The following is a 20,339-nucleotide window of genomic DNA, read 5'->3' on the forward strand; positions in this document are numbered from 1 at the left end:
AGGCTTAGCACAGAACACATCGGTTGGCTGTATGGCGCCCTCTGCATGAACTATGTAATACGTAACATTCATAATAAAGCAGTTATGGATTCTAATAAAACTTAAATTTTGAATAGGAATAAAACTAAATAAAATACAACTAAAATCATTGACGTTGCTGCCCGACTTACTGCTACATTTAACAGTTAACATTAGATGATGTGAAAGTGCCAGATTCACTCCTTGTGAGCCAATTTTGTTCTTACTCTTTAAAAACTCATAGGTAACATCATATTCAGAAATTTGTTTTCTAAAATATGTAAAAAGCTCTATGAAGCACTTAGGCAAGTACTAAACTTCGACATTCATACACATGTCTTTGAGCCAATAAATAGGGGTTCAGCTATATCGAGCTTCCTAAGGATATGGCTGATAAGACAGCATGTACAGAGTGACAATTATTGAACTACACGAAACAAAATCGTCATAGCTTCTGTACGGTTTGCATCAGGACGTTCAAACTGCACGGTTGGGCGCGGAGAATTATTGGAATTAGGATGCGCACGCATGGTTTGGTTTAGCGACGAAGCCCTCTTTCATCTGTATGAGTTCGCGAATAAGCAAAATTGGTGCATTTGGGGGACTGAGAATCCGCATTTCACGGTCGAGAAATCTTTTCACCCTCAACGGATGACTGTGTGGTGTACAATGTCCAATCACGAAATAATCTATGCAATATTCCTTGGTGGCTCAGCGACTACCGAACGGTACTTGAAGGTTTTGGAAAATTATTTCACTCCCATTGTCCAATTATCCAAAGTAACCCTGATTTCGACAAGATGTGGTTCACGCAAGACGGAGCTCGACCCCATCGAAGCAGGAGACTGTTTTATGTCCTGGAGGAATCTGAACATATGCGACTCCCTTTTGTGGGGCTATATTAAAGACAAGATGTACAGCAACCACCCCAAAACCATTGCTAATCAGCCATTCAGGAGGTCATCGACAGCTTCGATGTTCCGACCTTTCAGCGGGTCATGCAGAATTTCGCTGTTCGTCTGCGCCACGTCGTCACCAATGATGACTGGCATATCGAATATGTAATAACCTAAATCCAAATATCTGTAGCGACGTTTACGTGTTGAATGAAGTGTCTGTAACTTCCTGACAGATTAAAACTGTGTGCCGGACCGAGACTCCAACACGGGACCTTTGCCTTAGCAGAAGAGCTTTTGTGAAGTTTGGAAGGTAGGAGACGAAGTACTGGAAGAATTGAAGCTGTGAGGACGGGTCCTGAGTCGTGCTTGGGTAGCTCAGTTGGTAGAGCACTTGCCCGCGAAAGGCAAAGGTCCCGAATTCGAGTCTCGATCCGGCACACAATTTTGATCCGTCAGGAAGTTTCATATCAGCGCACACAGCGCATCAGAGTGAAAATTTCATTCTGAAAGTATCTTTATGCCGTAGTTTGTAACTAATTTAGGTTTTTTCATATTGTTCAATAATTGTCACTCTGCATTAATGTCCAAAATAAAAAAGACAGCTATAAAACAACAATACTGGCTTCAGAGAGAAAAATTAAACAGAATCCAGACCGCACGTCTCGATATGGCGGACATTTTGACATCCATGGATCTTGTAGCTTTGACATCATCAAGTTCGCTGTTAATATCCAGCTAGATAAGATGGCAAAGTTACAAAGTTGTTTGACCCCTTCGTTTCTCTGAATCTTTAGCTCAGAGTAAGCTATTCTCCAAAGGATACGATTATTGATTACATATGAATCAGAGATATGTCACGACTCCTTTTCTCCCGGCTGAGGAAGCAGAATTGTAAAGAGCATGGTTGCTTAAGGTGGCTCTGTGCATTTTCCACAAGCGATTTATTAGCAAAGCATATTGTTGATTGCTCTAGCAGGAAGTAAGTATGTGTTGCAATGCCCAATGAGGAAAACAAAATCTTAAAGTATAAGAGTGCCTATCATCAGGATTGTTGTCCTTTTGAGTGTATGGAAAAGTTCTGTGGTATCGCCGATAACATATGCTACCTGAAGTATAAATTGGCACGACACATACCTGTCTTTTGCCACAATTTGAGCAGGTATGATGCTCACTCTATTGTTGAGCACTTGGCTGATTTCTTTGTGGAGAGGGATCAGATCAGTGTCCTGGCTGAGAGTATTGAGAAATATATTTCATTCTCCAAATGAATGTCGCCAAGAATTACACTCCGCTTTCTGGACTCATTACGTTTTACGCGGGCACCACTCCAGAAACTTGTTAAAACTCGGTCTGAGGAGGATATGCACATTACTGAAAGTGCATATTCCAATGACACAAAGTTTCCACATGTTACTAGAAAGGGAGTTTTCTCACACAACTACCTGAACTGTATCAAACAAGACTCGCCGACATAGCTGATTTCACAGTAACCCTACAGCCGATGCCATATCAGATGGAGCGTATGAGCTTGCTATGAATGTTTGTCACGAGTTCAGCATCCCAGAATTTATGGGAGTATGCGAAACTTTATATGGACACACACATGCATTTGCTTTCCGATGCTTTTTGAGAAATGCTCTGGATCCTGCCTTTTATCACACAGTACCTTGGTTGAGTGGGGGCAGCATATTCAATAAAATGAATGTCGACATCGGATTATTGACTAATGTTGACGTACTTCTTTCCTTTGAGTGTGGGACCCGTGGCAGACCCTGCCATGTGCGCATAGGCATGCCAAGTCAAAAAAAAAGCCGCAGATGGGTGAGAGGTTCAACCTATCCCATGATTTGAGCTACATCATGTACCAGGATGTGAATAACTTATAAGAAGTTAGTTGTTGTGGAGATGGCGAAAACTGCAGTAGAGTTAATGAAACCTGTCTGTGTGGTCCATATTAGACCTGCCCAAACTCCTCAAGTAGCGATTCCAATATGAGTTTGGGGAAATTCATTTCAATGACCCGATGATACTTTATAGTGATACAGAGAGCTTCATCTACTGAGAGAAGTGCTGTGATCCATATTAAGTAATGAAGTGCCATGTAAATGCATTCGACATGCCTTTCTACAGAGCCAATAATCGTTATGGAATTTTTCCACAGAACAAGGAAGTTATCTGCCTAATGAAAGACGAGGCGATTGGCTTGCCGATCGTTGAGTCTGTAGATGTTAGATCGAAAATATATGCATATCTCACGTTGGGAAGCGCCAGTCAGACACATGAGTGGGTGTGCATTGTGTGACATCAAGAGCCCTCACGACTGAAGACTATTTACGCTACTACAGTGATGTTTGTAATGCTCTACCACAGCCACAGTATATGGTGCAGCAAACTAGTATTCAGTCGCAACGGCATGAGGTGTACACTGCTGTAATCTAAAATCAGTCCTTTACCTCATGACAATAAGTGGGTCATTTGGGAGGATAGGATTAAAAATCGCCTGTACTCTCACTGTTCATTTGGTGAGAGTGGTGTGAATGAGAGGGAATGAAAGTGTGTGTGAATAGTGTATGCATGTCGAATGGTATGACCTATTTATCATAGTGTAAACATTTTTTGGGTGATTTTATATGCATACCACATGTGCTGACATACAGGGTGACAATTAATGAACCATATGGAAAAACTAATGATCTATATGAAAAAAAAGCTTCATCTCTAAACCAAACAACAATGTGCATACTAATTCAGATCATGCCCTGCTGGCAACGATGCAGTTTGAACATCCTAATGCAAACCGTTCAGAAGCTACAGTGATTTTAATTCCTATACTACAATAATAGTCACCCTGTAGCTGTGCACATAAATATACATATGCACACAATGTGTGCTGTGATAATTTAAATAAACCAAAAATAGTATAAAATATATGCATGCCATGTGTGCTGCCAGAATGCTTACTTGTGCATAGCATTTTCAGTTATGTATAAAGTAGTAGTAATGGTGTCTAAATAAAAAAGTGTCACTGCATTGAAAAGGATCCAAATTGTATCAGTATTGCGAAAAAGAATCAAACTGTATTTGACAAACCGAACCATGTTTGTTTTGTGAAAAAAAGAATGAAATCTTATCTGAAGATCCAAATTATATCCACATATCTATCAGAACTCAGTAAATAAATTTCGATACCATCTGTCTTTGTTGTTATTTACAAAAAACACATCCCCATTGCATTGCACATATAAGGGGTATGCAAGGCATACACATGATGTTAGTTTTCAGTATGAGCGCTATTAAGGAAGTGATGCTTAATATGGGGAATTACAAAATATATGTATTTTTTGCATGAGATTTTAGCTGTCTTGTTGCACTTATATAATTTTGGGAGCAGGTGGCATGTGACCATGTCAACCTCCAAAGACCCATAGCAAACATGGCTACAATTACTCCACTTGAGGAGAACCACAGATGCAGTATTTTGACAAACCTGTATACTCTTCGACTATATGCCTATCCTCTTCAACACCCTCATAGTAAGTAGCATGAAACTTCGCATACGTGCCAAATGCTAGACGCTATTCATTTTCATCCCAGAGTAGCAGTAAACTGTCGTACAGAAGGGCTTTAAATGTTGTGTGATGTGGTTCATGTTAGGGAAGATACTTGTTCTGGTATCTCTGTGCAATCTCTGATATCTTTCCTACGCAAACACCAACTTGCCTTGCTCCTGATGTGAACACCGGACCATTCTGTTGCTTTCACTATGCTACATAACTCATGGAGGCTGCAATACACAAGGAACACACAGCATATTAACAGAGAAACTTTCATTTGTCAGCGCCATCTACCATGACAACGATGCATTTCTGGACAGATGTTGATAGGACCTTTTTTCCTCCATTTCCAGTTAGCATTCAGTCTTTGAGGTTTGTTAGTTTTATTAATATTCATCCTGTATATTGAGTAGAAATTCTTGTAAGTTTCATCTATAAATCCCATCACTCAATTTTCTTGCTTTATCAGTAACGAGAAACACGTACTGTGTGTGATTCCAGCTGACTCCACACAGCTTTAAAGATTCCTTGTATAATATACCAGTTCCTATTTGTGCTTGGTAAATTTGCTTTAATTTCAGATTGTCTTGTTTCAAGGCGATAATTAAGTTTGCATGATCCCTCTCCAAATGTGTTTGGATTCTGGAATGTCTCTGACTCAAATAAAAAACGTTAATGTCCATATGACGAACAAAACAGAAATACCTTCGAATCTGATACTGGTTATCTACGGAAACATCGTTGAACATGAGCAAAGTGTCTGGCATCACTTTTTCAAGTGTAGTGGTATCACTACTTTCACTGAATGCCGTGTATGCCACACTATCGACACCCTGCAGTATCTACTGTAATGCTTGGTAACTGGATGAAACAGCGTTTCTGGGAACACACATACATACTCAAAGTGGTCTCTGTCCACATAATGACCTGAGAACATTTGTATTGATACAGTTGGATAGACCCACAGTTATCAGTCACATATTATCAGGAAGGAGTACCCCATTTCCTTCTTCTTCTGGTCTTCCTCACTATCACAGAACCAGTCACCTACAACAAAGTCCCTGTGACAAAGATAATTCACCCAACTTGACATTATACCAACTACATCAGGTATTGGTGTGCAATGGGCTTTTCAGAAGATAAAAACTTGTAATAATAACAATAATAATATAGAAAAATTTAGAGAAGAAATTGAGACAAGTAAAGAAGGTGATTGGTGTGAACTCCAGATGAAAATAACTGAAGCAGCAGAGACAGCTTTAGCATTAGCCAAGAATAAAAAGAAGACATGATGGAATGAGGAGTGTTAAGAAGCACTAATACAAAGAGCTCAAAAATGAAGAAAATGGATATGTTCGAGAAAAGTTTAAGACCTTGAACAATTCAGACAACAAAGACAAGAAACATCAAAAATAATCCGGAAAATCAAAAAGAACTTTGAAAATTGTCAGTTTATTGAAATAGAAGAAAATTTCATCAAAAATAATTCTAGAAATTTTTACCAAACCTTTAAACACATACTTAAAGGTTATCAGGCACCAAGTATTTGTTTCAAAGATGAAAATCGCAAAATAGGATCAAATAATAAAGAAAACTGTGAAATTTTAGCAAATTTTTTGGAAAAGTGGTTAAACTGTCCAGTTCCAACAGATAAATTAGAATTTCCAGTGACACCTCAAAATCTAGAGGAAAATTTCCCACCAACAGAGCTAGAAATTCATGAAACCATCAAAACACTCAAAAGCAATAAAGCAAGTGGTGAAGATTCCATTACAGCAGAATTATTGAAGTTGTCAGAACCAAAAATCATAAATGATCTACAGCTGCTTTTTGAGAACATTTGGAAAACTGAAAAGATTCCAGTTGAATGGAAAACAGCATTAATCCACCCACTACATAAAAAGGGAGACAAACAAAATGTCAGTAATTACAGAGGAGTGTCACTTCTGCCAGCGGCATACAAAATATGATCAAAAATTCTCCTCAACAGAGTGGTAGATACTTCAGACAAACAACTAGGAGAACATCAGGGTGGTTTTCGAAAGGGAAGATCCTGTGCAGAACAAATTTTTAACTTAAAGTCAATAATTCCCCATAGAATGTGAATCAGCAAACCAATACTAGTGTCATTTACAGATTTCATGAAAGCATTTAATTGTATAGACAGAGAAACGATAGATAAGGTCATTAGAGAATTTGGTGTTAAATCAAACTAGCAAACATAATTCATGAAACACTAACAGGTACAGTATCTAAAGTCAAATTTATGGGAAAAGTATCTCAGCCTTTTGGAATAAAAACTGGTGTTAGACAAAATGATGGTTTATCACCTTTACCGTTTAACTGTGTTCTAGAAAAAATTGTAAGGATCTGGAATTTGGAGCTAAAAGATCACAAAATTGAACCAATACCTCTGGGAAGGAAAACAAATGGAATTAAGGTAAACTCTTTGGCTTTTGTGGATGATTTCGTAATACTTTCAGAAAGCCTGACAGAACCAGTTACTGAAATAAATATTGTGGAAAAATTAGCAAACAGAACTGGTCTCAAAATTTCAGCTGAAAAATCAAAATTCATGACAAATATAAAAAATGGACCAAAATACATAGAAACACAAACAGGTAAAATAGAGTAAGTAAATAAATTTAAGTATCTTGGAGAAACTATACAACAGAATGGACTAGAAAAATCTGTAATAGATGTAAGAATTAACAAAATGGAATGAGCATATGGTTTGACCAAAAATATTTACAACAAGAAATGTATATCTAGAAAAACTGAAGTAAAACACTACACCACAGTGATACGACCAGAATGTTTATATGGATCTAAATGCCTAACGATAAACTATAAGATGGACAAGGAAAGAAGGATTATTAGAAGAATTAGAAGGATTATTAGAATAATAATGGGTGCAATGAAAACTGCAGATGGTTGGAAAATAAGAAGTAATGAGGAGATCTACAAAAATACAGAGAAAATATCTGAAGTAATGGCCAAACGATGATTAACCTTTTTTGGACCTCTCTATTGAATGGATGGAAATAGACTAACAAAACAAATACTCCTATATTTCTGGAAGAGGAAATCGACAATAGCATGGATTACAGAAGTAAGAAAAGATCTTGAAAGAAACAACATCAAAGAATCAGAAATAGCAGCAAGAAACCGTTTTAAAAACAAAATACTAAATTTGGAAGGTTTTCAAAGCAGAAGAAATAAAAAATCGGGAACAACATGGACAGAAGAAAGGAAGAGACTTCATGAGGAGAAAATGAGGGAATACTGGAAAAATAGGAAACAACAACAAAGGAAGAAGAGTAACTGAAGTTGTTAAAGTGATTCTAGTTGGTCAATATGATTGTAAAAAAAAACAGTAATAATAATAATATATTTAGCCACCTTATCAACTGAGCTACAATGGCTACATTACAGTGAGAGGGCTATAAAGTAATTAATGTGTGTGTGTGTGTGTTTTATTTGCACTTCAGCAATGGTACAGAGGATGCATTACATAAAAAAATTCCATTGATTCATTTTTAAAGTATTTCCCAAATAAATGTTTCTTGTTTGCATTAAATTGTGCATTCTGCATTTATTTCCCCCAAACTAATGGCAGCATCATAAAACGTGGGTACTCCACAGTTGGAGTCGACTTTGGCACTGCAGTGACACATTAAGTAGAGCACTGTACTAAATCCTCTACATGTACCCTACACATATGGAGACAGTCCAGAATGTCATTGTACACAGCTTGAATTCATGGCAGCCATCACTCCAGTCTCTCTAATAGAAGAGATATCATCACCTTTAATCCAAATAAGAATGCTACAGTGGAGTGCTTTAAATAAATGGATCAATCTTCAAATTTCACCCTTAGCACTGCATCACCATACATTGATGTGATGGGTATCATCATGACAGCACAATAAACATCCAGGAAATAAAAATATGAATTATACTCCCTAATCATCCCAGCACTGATGTAAGATATCGCATGGCATAGTTTTTTCCATTCAAGCTCATAAAACTCACTTTAACGGTCTTCATTGCGTTTTCGATTTCCTTCATCATGCGCCAGTCACTGCCTGCTGCTTCTGTAAGTATACTCACTAGCAGTTAAGTTACATGGGGAAGTGAATTCGTAGTAGTTCACAAAAATCAAATGGTGTCCTCTCATCCATCATATCCATATTCTGTACTTGCAGTATAACTGGAATGTTCCACAGTTCAATGGACAGTGCATATTTTGAAGTCCAGTACTGACCTGAGTCTAGCTGCATGAGTCCCTGGTGCACTTCTGCAAGTTGGGGCAGGCTGAGTGTCTTCATCAATGAGTGGCACAGACAACAGCAACTCCTTGTCCGTCTCCAACTTGCTGACCAGATGCGCTGCAGGACGTTATTGCTAGCTGCCGCTAGAGGCCCAAAGCTAGAGGTTTATGCAGGTCTCAACAAGCTGGAGATCACCTGTGTAGGTCCCGACAAGTTGCAGGCCACTGAACAAAGAAAAAGAAGAACTGTTACATATGGGACAAAGAAATGGAGCTCGAGAAAGAAGAAGAAGCTATAGCAAAGAGATGTAATGAGTCCTTACTTCTCTGCCTCTTCATATTCTGTTTAGAGGCGCTGCATGATCTCATCTGACACTATCGACTGTTCATGATCCATCCACTGACTGGCTGGTGGGTTTCAACCCTCACAGGACTCTACTCCATCATTTGTTCCCACCAATATTTTTTACCCATGATGTTACAATTTTTTAGCACACTCAGGTCACAGAATTGTGAACTAGATCAGTGGGGTTGGGGTTGTTAAGGAGCACACATTCATGTCTTATTGACTGGACATTTCATGAAAGGTAGACAGTTTCAGGACAAGAAACAGATGGTGTGAGTTGTGAAATGCATCTTCGGCCTATCCGAGTGCATCACCATTATTTGTTGAAAATTCTTCTTCTTCTTATGCTCCTCCATTATCTTTCCTTCCCAATCATCATGTAGGTCCCTATGGACACAATCCTCAGTTGGATGCTTACAGGAAATGCAGTTATTAAACTCCTCTCTCTCCAACATCAACATCTCATCAACTGAGCACATTTACCATTAAAAATTTTCCAACAGGATAGCACTCAAAATAAAAAAAATAAACCCTTACTTCTTCTCTTGTCCCTAATTGCAGACTGGTAGCAAAAAGCTCAATTTGTGATGAGCTGCTGGCATGAAAGGACTAGTGGGGAAAAGCTGAGTTTGTGCTGAGCTTCTTCCTGTTAGTTTCAGAGTGGGGGAGTGATTGGGCAGTAAAAGTGGGCAGGTGTGGCAGGGAAGGGGAAAAACCCATGACATCATCAGTGCAATGCTGCACATCTACACCAAGGGGGAAGAGTGAGAGGTGGAGGCGAGGGCCCACCATCTTGAATAAATTTGGCAACAATGCAGACTGCACCAGTATCCTCTTTATCCCACTACTTACTATGGGTGAGATAATTTTAATTTGTGCAATAAAACTGATGTGTAGCTTTGTTATGTCGATAATTGTATCAGTAGCACTCAGGAAGTCACTAAAGAACTTTTCTTCCTTTCTGAGTATGCTGAACGGCAATGAAAGACTTGCTGAAGTAAATACTTCTTGTAAATCATCAGATACATAACAAACTTCTTGTACTTTTACATTAAGACAAAATTTCTACCAGAAGATAGAAGACTGTAGTCTGAAGCCAGATACTTATGCACTACACATTCAATTAGGCCACAAGACATTACAAACATGTACATGTATAATTACATAAGTACACTCTTCTCTTCCACAGCAATTGCCACTCCAAATCACAAGTTTACTTTTGTTGCCAGTAACAATGAAATTTTTAGTGCGAATGGACGTGATTTTATATTGTTATTACCCCAGGACCCTTCACTCTCATGCCACAATTACAGTATTACCTCATTGTTGTCATGAGTGTGAACACACAAACTGTAATATGGAAGCTGGAGTAAATAGAACATATCTTAGCGTGTAAGATTTGGAACAAACAACACTTGTTGCAGATCGGTTTTTAATATGTACAGCGTTACAAACAATATGGTGACTATTGCATTCGCGCATTATACTGGTGTAATTCAACGCTGATCACCAAGACGATTAGAATGAAAACCGCCATGGAGCTAGCATCGCCACCTTGAGTTGGTCACTTTTGTGATTCATTACCTTCGTCACATGGCTTTCAGTGTAGTATACTCGCATGAATGAAACGCCTTTCGAGCGAATAAAAGCAGTTTGAAAAAATGGGGCTTAGCACATTTAGATTGTTAGGTCTTCATATACTCGTATTTCACTCTCTGGCTACCTTCCTTACCATTTACAGCACAGTTTTTAATTTATTATCTGGGATGCCTTGTTACGTGCTGTTCGGGATAGATCTCAATCCTCTCGTACTCTTACTGATTTATGGACAGACCTGTAGGAGTCATGGTGTCAGTTCCCTCCAGCATTACTCCAGACAATAGTCGAGTCCAAGACAAGTCATTTTGCGGCACTTCTGCTTGCTCACGGGAGCCCTACACGATATTAGGCAAGTGTACCAGTTTCTTTAGCTGTTCAGTGTATTCCCAAGCGAGCTCTGATTTCCGTTATTTTATTATGATAGTCTTTGTTCGCTATATAGGTCGGCGTCAACAAAATATTTTCGCCTCCTGAGGAGAAAGTTGGGGATTGAAATTTCGTGTGAAGATGCCGCTGCAACGAAAAATGCCTTTGTTCTAATGATGTCAACCCCAAATCCTGTACCACGTCAGTGACACTCTCTCTCCTATTTCGCGACAATACAAAACGTGACTAAATTTGTCGTACGCCTCTGGCAATTACTGGCAATTGTAAATCAGCAACAAGTTGAGCAGAAAAACGACTTGTGGTCCTTTGGTTTGCGCAAAAGTAACCCTTTCTATACCTCAGACAATTTTCTGTTTTGCCTATTTTTTCCGTTGTGTCAGTATCGTGCATAAAATCTAAGGAAATTACAGATCACTACACTTGAACAGCTCAGGTTCTACATCTACATCTACATCTACATCCATACTCCGCAAGCCACCCGACGGTGTGTGGCGGAGGGTACCCTGAGTACCTCTATCGGTTCTTCCTTCTCGTATTGTTCGCGGAAAGAAGGATTGTCGGTATGCTTCTGTGTGGGCTCTAATCTCTCTGATTTTATCCTCATGGTCTCTTCGCGAGATATATGTGGGAGGGAGCAATATACTGCTTGACTCTTCGGTGAAGGTATGTTCTCGAAACTTTAACAAAAGCCCGTACCGAGCTACTGAGCGTCTCTCCTGCAGAGTCTTCCACTGGAGTTTATCTATCATCTCCGTTTACTAAATGATCCTTTAACGAAGCGCGCTGTTCTCCGTTGGATCTTCTCTATCTCTTCTATCAACCCTATCTGGTACGGATCCCACACTGCTGAGCACTATTCAAGCAGTGGGCGAACAAGCGCACTGTAACCTACTTCCTTTGTTTTCGGATTGCATTTCCTTAGAATTCTTCCAATGAATCTCAGTCTGGCATCTGCTTTACCGACGATCAACTTTATATGATCGTTCCATTTTAAATCACTCTTAATGCGTACTCCCAGATAATTTATGGAATTAACTGCTTCCAGTTGCTGACCTGCTATTTTGTAGCTAAATGATAAGGGATCGTATCTTTCCATGTATTCGCAGCACATTACACTTGTCTACATTGAGATGGAATTGCCATTCCCTACACCATGCGTCAATTCGCTGCAGATCCTCCTACATTTCAGTACAATTTTCCATTGTTACAACCTCTCGATACACCACAGCATCATCCGCAAAAAGCCTCAGTGAACTTCCAATGTCATCCAAAAGGTCATTTATGTATATTGTGAATAGCAACGATCCTATGACACTCCCCTGCGGCACACCTGAAATCACTCTTACTTCGGAAGACTTCTCTCCATTGAGAATGACATGCTGCGTTCTGTTCTACATATACTACATCTACATCTATACTCCACAAGCCACCTGACGGTGTGTGGCGGAGGGTACCTTGAGTACCTCAATCGGTTCTCCCTTCTATTCCAGTCTCGTATTGATCGTGGAAAGAAGGATTGTCGGTATGCCTGTGTGTGGGCTCTAATCTCTGATTTTATCCTCATGGTCTCTGCGCGAGATATCCGTAGGAGGGAGCAATATACTGCTTTACTCCTCGGTGAACGTATGTTCTCGAAAGTTCAACAAAAGCCCGTACCGAGCTACTGAGCGTCTCTCCTGCAGAGTCTTCCGCTGGAGTTTATCTATCATCTCCGTAACGCTTTCGCGATTACTAAATGATCCTGTAACGAAGCGCGCTGCTCTGCGTTGGATCTTCTCTATCTCTTCTATCAACCCTATCTGGTACGGATCCCATACTGCTGAGCAGTATTCAAGCAGTCGGCGAACAAGCATACTGTAACTTACTTCCTTTCTTTTCGGATTGCATTTGCTTAGGATTCTTCCAATGAATCTCAGTCTGGCATCTGCTTTACCGACGATCAACTTTATATGATCAATCCATTTTAAATCACTCCTAATGCGTACTCCCAGATAATTTATGGAATTAACTGCTTCCAGTTGCTGATCGGCTATATTGTAGCTAAATGATAAGGGTTCTTTCTTTCTTTCTATGTATTCGCAGCACATTAGTGACACAATGGCCGGCTTCGAGCCATCCAAGAGCTCGTCCACTATCGTAAGCGCTCAAATGAAGTCTTGTGGACATGTTGCCGTACCACACGGAATGCTGCAGTAATCGGTTCAACAACAACATTCGCCCAGCACCGTACTGCATGAACAGTCGCATGCATTTCGTGAACAGGCTTCGTTGTAGTTAACACGTACTGCGTTCTACATTTCGTGGTCGGGTGTGGTCGGGTGTTTCGTAGCAATTGGCAGCTGTTGCTTAGCGGTTGTCTAGCGGGGTATACTCCGCCAAAGGTGTGGACTTGGTTTTCGCGCCGGAGTTGTGAGAGAGAGCCGCGGGGAGACGAGATACGAGCTCGCTGTGCCCGGTCGCCTCGTTGGCGGCGCCCTTTATAAGGGAACACTGGCTTCCTGGCCATCACTCAGGCTGTTTACGATAACGCGTGTTTAAGAGAGGGGCGGCAGATTGAGATGCAGCCGCGATAGCGCGTGACGGAGACGGCGACGCGACAGCGACAGCGGCACACGGGACGGTAGCGCGGAAACCCGATAGCCAGCCGGCCCGACCTCTGGCGCGCAGTGGCAGCAGCAGCAGCCGAGCCGAGCCGAGCCGGGCCGGGCTGGGTCCAGCCAGGGGCGTCCAAAGGGCGGGCCGCTGCGGCGCGTGGCGGCCAGCATTCCACCTGTCCACACTGTTCAGCTGGCACACTCACTCGACCGAAAACAAAAATGTTGACGACACTTCCTCATCTCACAGCGTAGTGGCACACAACTCCGCAAATCCCACCAGTACGTCGAGGCACAGCGCACCATGCAGTTAACGGTGGAAATAGAAAATAACTGTGTGTTCCCATTTCTCTACATCTATAGTCCGCAAGTCACGTTACAGTGTGTGCCGGAGGGTGTTTCTGATACCAGTGTCTTCTCCCCCTTCTCTGTTCCATTCGCGAATGGTGCATGGTAAGAATGACAGTAAACATCTGCACGAATGTTTTATTTTGTTACCCTCGTCATACCCATGTCCCATATAGAGGGTCTATACAAGGGCGATGGTCTTGAGGACAATATTATGGAAATGTAAGAGGATGAAGATGAAATGGGAGATATACTGCGTGAAGAGTTTGACAGAGCTCTGAAAGACCTGAGTCGAAACAAGGCCCCCGGAGTACACAACATTCCATAAGAACTACTGACAGCCTTGGGAGAGCCAGCCCTGACAAAACCCTGCAGTCTGCTAAACAAGATGTACGAGACAGGCGAAATGCCCTCAGAATTCAAAAAGAATATAATAATTCCAATCCCAAAGAAAGCAGGTGTCGACGGATGTGAAACTTACCCAAGTCTCAGTTTAATAAGTCACTGCTGCGAAATACTAACACGTATTCTTTACAGACGAATGTAAAAACTCACAGAAGCCGACCTCAGGGAAGATCAGTTTGGATTCCGTAGAAATGTTGGAACACGTGAGGCAATACTAACCCTACGATTTATCTTAGAAGAAAGATTAAGGAAAGGCAAACCTACGTTTCTAGCTTTTGTAGACTTAGAGAAAGCTTTTGACAATGTTGACAGGAATACTCTCTTTCAAATTCTGAAGGTGGCAGGGGTAAAATACAGGGACCGAAAGGCTATTTACAATTTGTACAGAAACCAGATGGTAGTTATAAGAGTCGAGGGATATGAAAGGGAAGCAGTGGTTGGGAAGGGAGTGAGACAGGGTTGTAGCCTATCCCCGACGTTATTCAATCTGTGTATTGAGCAAGCAGTAAAGGAAACAAAAGAAAAATTCGGAGTAGGTATTAAAACCCATGGAGAAGAAATAAAAATTTTGAGGTTCACCGATGATATTGTAATTCTGTCACAGACAGCAAAGAACTTGGAACTTTTATCTAGGAACTCTTCAAACCAATCACACAATTGGTCTGATAGTCCATATGCTCTTACTTTGTTCGTTAAACGACTGTGGAGAACTGTATCGAACGCCTTGCGGAAGTCAAGAAACACGGCATCTACCTGTGAACCCGTGTCTATGGCCCTCTGAGTCTCGTGGACGAATAGCGCGAGCTGGGTTTCACACGACCGTCTTTTTCGAAACCCATGCTGATTCCTACAGAGTAGATTTCTAGTCTCCAAAAAAGTCATTATACTCGAACATAATACGTGTTCCAAAATTCTACAACTGATCGGCGTTAGAGATATAGGTCTGTTCGACGTCCCTTCTTGAAAACGGGGATGACCTGTGCCCTTTTCTAATCCTTTGGAACGCTACGCTCTTCTAGAGACCTACGGTACACCGCTGCAAGAAGGGGGCAGTTCCTTCGCGTACTCTGTGTAAAATCGAACTGGTATCCCATCAGGTCCAGCGGTCTTTCCTCTTTTGAGCGATTTTAATTGTTTCTCTATGCCTCTGTCGTCTATTTCGATGTCTACCATTTTGTCATCTGTACCACAATCTAGAGAAGGAACTACAGTGCAGTCTTCCTCTGTGAAACAGCTTTGGAGAAACACATTTAGTATTTCGGCCTTTAGTCTGTCATCCTCTGTTTCAGTACCATTTTGGTCACAGAGTGGCTGGACATTTTGTTTTGATCCACCTACCGCTTTGACATAAGATCAAAATTTCTTATGATTTTCTGCCAAGTCAGTACATAGAACTTTACTTTCGAATTCATTGAACGCCTCTCGCATAGCCCTCCTCACACTACATTTCGCTTCGCGTAATTTTTGTTTGTCTGCAAGGCTTTGGCTATGTTTATGTTTGCTGTGAAGTTCCCTTTGCTTCCTCAGCAGTTTTCTAACTCGGTTGTTGTACCACGGTGGCTCTTTTCCATCTCTTACGATCTTGCTTGGCACATACTCATCTAACGCATATTGTACGATGGTTTTGAACTTTGTCCACTGATCCTCAACACTATCTGTACCTGAGACAAAACTTTTGTGATGAGCCGTCAGGTACTCTGTAATCTGCTTTCTGTCACTTTTGCTAAACAGAAAAATCTTCCTACCTTTGGCTATTTGACGATTAGACTCATGTTTCCTTCTACGAACAGGTTTTTGCTTTTTCATCACTTGATAACTGGTTTCCGAGTGACAATCTCACAATCGTGGTGTGCTATTGATTATTGTTCCCTATCTGCAGGAAAGGCAATTACGCACAAACGAACACCGCACAGATCTTACAGTCTTTATACAGAGCTCCACTCTCTACCATCTGAATCGTGTATGTCTTGTATACTGTGCTACTGACATCAAATGCGAGACAATTTGACTTCATTTGTAAGTATACTGGATCTCGTACTATTACATATACACTGTGCGCAACTCTTCCAGCTGACGACGTTAATTTTTCTACTAATATCCACGCCTTTTTAATGATATCCACTACTGCAGAACGCATGCTGTGCAGTATCACAAATAGTAACGAATGCATCACTTTGAAACAGACGCTGCCTCCACTCTGTTCAGTGCCGTTGCGCAATAATAACAGCCTGACAGCTTTTCAGCTGCCCACCAATCACTGTAGACAACCGAAGCACACTACCACAATAAGAAACATCCACCGTTGTCCAGTCTCTAGCTGCGATTTCCGTCTTCTCTGGCCACCGGGAAAAGACATTGTACGCTCTCCAGCTGGGCGATTTTCACTAAAGTTTGGCCGCGCCCCACATTGACGGATACGAATGTGTAAGCTGTCGGCCCCATGGCATACCATACTGCAGACCGGAACGTCTTCTTCGGCTGCTGGCCGCCAACAAACTCTGCTCCACTTGCGGCCAGCGACGACAGCTTGGGTTGACCACGCGGCACCCAAAACAGGTCCAAACAGCACCCAGTAGAGGAACCGGCGCCGACCCATGACTCGTCTGCCGCTAGCCACCGTTGTTTCTGCCGGCGACTGAAGTTCGTTCGCCGCGTCTCTCCATCCCGCGATCGACACATCTAGGACCAGCCCAGAGGTGTACGTGCTTCTCTTTTAACCTGCCCACGTTTACCTGGCAGCCAGCCTGGCAAACTACCGGTCGTCACTAGCAGAGAGGGTGGGCTGCTTTAGTCCTGTTCAAGCGAAGCTTTACCCAACGCAAATAGGCTAATGAAAACTTGTTTGCATTCCCGTCTTCCCCCTGTGCTACGCTAAACGGCAGTTTATTCTGTACGCTTTCATTTCAACATTACTAGTAGGGCTCGGTAATTGATGTAAACTCATTTCCTACCCGAGTTCACCAGACGAGGCCCAATATAATACATATTCATTTTGGCTCATTGTAGGCCAAAAAAGCAAGGATTTTTATTTCTCATTTTTTTTCCTTTTCGGCGTTTTCCGTGCACATATATTTATTTATTTTGTATTTTTTATATATGAACGGTTTCCTCTGCTACTTCACCTTCTTTCGGCTGGTAGTGCCTGTTCTCAATTCTAACGATCATCAGGTCTTCTCTAATACATGGTTTCTGAAGTAAACAGAGCCAATAACAATGTCATTTGCACCTAAATTCCTGAATATGACTGTTAGTTTCTGTAACCTTAGTGCGTTTCACCCAAATATTTTTCTCAGTGGCCAAAAGAGTTCATTGTAACTTCGCCAAACGGATTTTAGCAAACAGGAAGTTCGTTTATCATATTGTGTCAATCTAAAAAATTCATGCCTGAAAGAATGCCAACATAATTCTGTATTTTCAATTCGGTTTACATTTTTTGCCCAATTTTCTGGGATTTAAGCCCTTATAGGAGTGGTTCTAGGTTATTTAGGCAACGTATAAGTCTTTTTCTAAATACTTTTAGGCAATGTGTAGGTCTTCAGCTACTCAACACTGTTTATCGGACTCTGTTAATATAGAAATGCGGGAATGAAATTACTCTCTGGAATGTATGTGGGACTCAAACACCAAATATTGTGTGTTAAACAAAAAACAATTGTCAACCCATCCCCATTCCTCTCACGTCTCTACCTAACATACAAGACAATTTCACAAATTTTCACTAACTCTCTCTCTCTCTCTCTCTCTCTCTCTCTCTCTCTCTCTCTCTCTTTCACACACACACACACACACACACGCACATACATGAGCGCGCGCGTAAATGGCAAAAGCAGTTTACAAAAGTGAAGTGTTGTGTGCAGAATGGAAAAACTGTCAAGTGCAAATGTGAACCGAAGTCTTTAGACCTCAGCCTCTGCCAGTAAGGACGAAAAGGGCAGAATACGTAAAGAAACATCGTATTAAACTTGCACACCTACTTTATAAACAAAACGCTGTTTTAACCTAAAACAACGAAAAATGTACAAAAGTGTGCATCCAGTTTGCAGAATAACCACAGGAGGGGCTTTATAAATAAAATCGAAACGTGTCTGGTGTAATTCGTTTTAATTAAATTGCAGTCAGCTCAAGACCGATAACCAGTAGTAACAGAACTTATAACCGGTATTGCTTTAATCGATAGTAAACGGACATTTTATTTTACAGATCACATTTAAGTATTCACTTAATATACTTCAGTTCCATTAAACACATTATTTCAGGCAAACAGATTTTTCTAAAAAAGTATTTTACTAATTGAGAATGCTTTATGAACAATAATTGATGTCGTATGGGAGGATTAAAATCAAAAAATTAATCTCAAACGAAAATAAGTTGTACATTTGATATTTTATAATTCCCTAGATCAGAAATTCTCTCCGAGAAAGGGCAAAGAAGGAAACTACACTCTTAAAAACTAAATTTTATCTCATATTTTCCTACTTACGGTTTTTAATTCAGATGTATTGTAGCTGATTGTGTTCTTAATGTGTGTACCGATCAGAATTTGACTAAATTTCAGTGAGATGGTTAAGCTTTTCTGTATGAAGACCTGATGGTTTTCACCATTTTCCGTGTAACTGAATACTGTCTTGTTGGAGGAACCTGTGGTAGGTATTCATAATAATGTTGCAAATGCAAAAGTAACTCTGTCTATTAAGCTTTCACGACTAAACTGCTGAACAGATTTTGATGAAAGCTGGTCTGGAGATAGATTGAACGCCGAGGAAGAACGTAGGCTATTTTAGAGAGAGTGTAGCACAGAATATTTATTTATTTTAAGAATTTAACGCAAATTGGTTCAAATGACTCTGAACACTATGGGACTTAAAACGCAAATTGAGGAACATACTATTTACTCTATTGTTTATTTATTTATTTATTCTTTAACATTTGAACTTACAATATTCCTGAAAAATCTTTTGTTGGATGATATGTTCTACATGATTCGATTAAACACGTTGAGAATTGCACAAGCTTTCTACTTCCATACGAATATTATTAAATGCGAAAATAAATCTGTAACATTTTTACGATAAAACTGCTGAAATGTTTTCCTTGAAATTTGGTATGGTGATAGCTTGAACGCAGAGGAGTAACATAGGCTAGAAAGCAGAAAACAATCGACCGCTGGGAAGGCGAAATAGGAATGGAACATCAATGAACATTAACCACGTTCAAAAAGTATTAAGTTTGTTGTACAATGTATATGTTGTGTAATGTAGCTACTTCAATATCTCATGCCCCCATGCCCCACTGCCCCCATAACCCACTGCACACACTACTTGGGTAGCGTCGTGCATTGGGGATGGGGCAAGCGCAGCGGAAGGCAACCTATATTTAATACTTTTCTGTCACACAGGCAAGCCAAGGAAGAGTGTGGGAGTTTTTCCCACCACTGTAGAGTATTTTCGTCGCTCATATAGAATTCTTCTAAATATCTACTGACTTCATCATCTAGGAGAGGCGAACCTTCTGCTCAGTCCTCACATGTCATCTTACTGTAATGTCCTGCACTAACGGCCTTGCCGCAGTAGTAACACCGGTTCCCGTCAGATCACCGAAGCTAAGCGCTGTCGGGCTCGGTTATCACTTGGATGAGTGACCATCTGGGACGGCCGAGAGCTGTTGTCAATAGAGATGCATTCAGCCCTTGTTAAACCAATTGAGGAGCTAGTTGACTGAGAAGTAGCGGCTCCGGTAACGAAAACTGATAACGGCAGGGAGAACGGCATGCTGACCACATACCCCTCCATACCCGCATGCGGTGACGCCTATCGCCTGAGAATGACACGGCGGTCTGTCGGTGCCTTTTGGCTTCCAAAGATCTGTTCGGACGGAGTTTACTTTACAGTGTCCTGCATTTGCTTCTTAGCTGCTGTG

General features: G+C 40.9%; 1 pseudogene; it reads left to right on the top strand.

Moving 5' to 3' along the window:
• The first annotated feature begins 19,971 nt into the window (after positions 1-19,971).
• On the top strand, positions 19,972-20,090 carry LOC126482914 (5S ribosomal RNA; annotated as a pseudogene).
• Positions 20,091-20,339: the final 249 nt, after the last annotated feature.

This window comes from Schistocerca serialis, chromosome 5 (assembly GCF_023864345.2).
Source record: "Schistocerca serialis cubense isolate TAMUIC-IGC-003099 chromosome 5, iqSchSeri2.2, whole genome shotgun sequence".
Taxonomy (NCBI): Eukaryota; Metazoa; Arthropoda; class Insecta; order Orthoptera; family Acrididae; genus Schistocerca; species Schistocerca serialis.